This window comes from Geospiza fortis, unplaced genomic scaffold, assembly GCF_000277835.1.
Source record: "Geospiza fortis unplaced genomic scaffold, GeoFor_1.0 scaffold569, whole genome shotgun sequence".
Taxonomy (NCBI): Eukaryota; Metazoa; Chordata; class Aves; order Passeriformes; family Thraupidae; genus Geospiza; species Geospiza fortis.
The window spans coordinates 362,278-363,096 of NW_005054621.1; the positions used below are offsets into that span (position 1 = coordinate 362,278).

At 60.3% G+C, this 819-nt stretch overlaps 1 protein-coding gene across 1 annotated transcript in view; it reads left to right on the forward strand.

Moving 5' to 3' along the window:
• Nucleotides 1–6: 6 nt before the first annotated feature.
• MPV17L2 (MPV17 mitochondrial inner membrane protein like 2) overlaps nt 7–819 on the forward strand; it is a 4,978-nt gene continuing 4,165 nt past the window's right edge. The window contains exon 1 of the mRNA XM_031064738.1: nt 7–33. The gene's annotated coding sequence lies outside the window, so the exon portion shown is untranslated. The remainder of the gene's footprint in view (nt 34–819) is intronic.

Sequence of the window (819 nt, forward strand, 5' to 3'; positions counted from 1 at the left end):
ACCCGCAGAGCCAGCTGCAGCTGGGACGCACTGTTGAGAGCTGGGGTCTGATCCCACTGCCAGGGCAGGGATGGGCACTGGGACGGGCAAATCCCCCTGTCCGGGATAGGGATTGGCACTGGGATGGACTGCCCAGGGCAGGGATGGGCACTGGGATGGGCAAATCCCCCTGTCCGGGATAGGGATGGGCACTGGTGGGCACTGGGATGGACTGGGCAAATCCCACTGCCCCAGGGCAGAGAGGGCAAGGACACCTCCCGCCCTCCTGCTGCTCCAAAGCCCAGCCTGAGGCACTTCTGCGGGCACTGCCAGGGATCCAGGCCTGGGGGAAATCCCTCACAGGGTGGAATTCCTCCCCAAAACGCGTTCATGGCATTTCCCTGATCTCCGTCCCAAACCCCTGAACCTTTCCTGGGATCCATCCAGAGATCCGGAGTCAGCTGGGAAATGCATCCCCACCCTCACAGCAAGGAATTCCTTCCCAAAATGCCCTCCTGGACCCTTCCAGGCCTAGGGGAAACCCATCTCTGCCCTCACAGGGAGGAATTCCTTCCCCAAAATACCCTCGTGGACACTTCCAGTACTGGGGGAAATGCATGTCTGCCCTCAGAGGGGGAAATTCCTTCCCCAAAATGCCCTCATGGCATTTCCCTGATCTCCATCCCAAACCCCTGAACCTTTCCTGGGATCCATCCAGGGCTCTGGGGACAGCCAGGAAATCCATCCCTGCCCTCACAGCAGGGAATTCCTCCCCAAAATGCCCTCCTGGACCCTTCCAGGGTTGAGGGAAATCCATCCCCGCCCTCCCATTGCTGAACC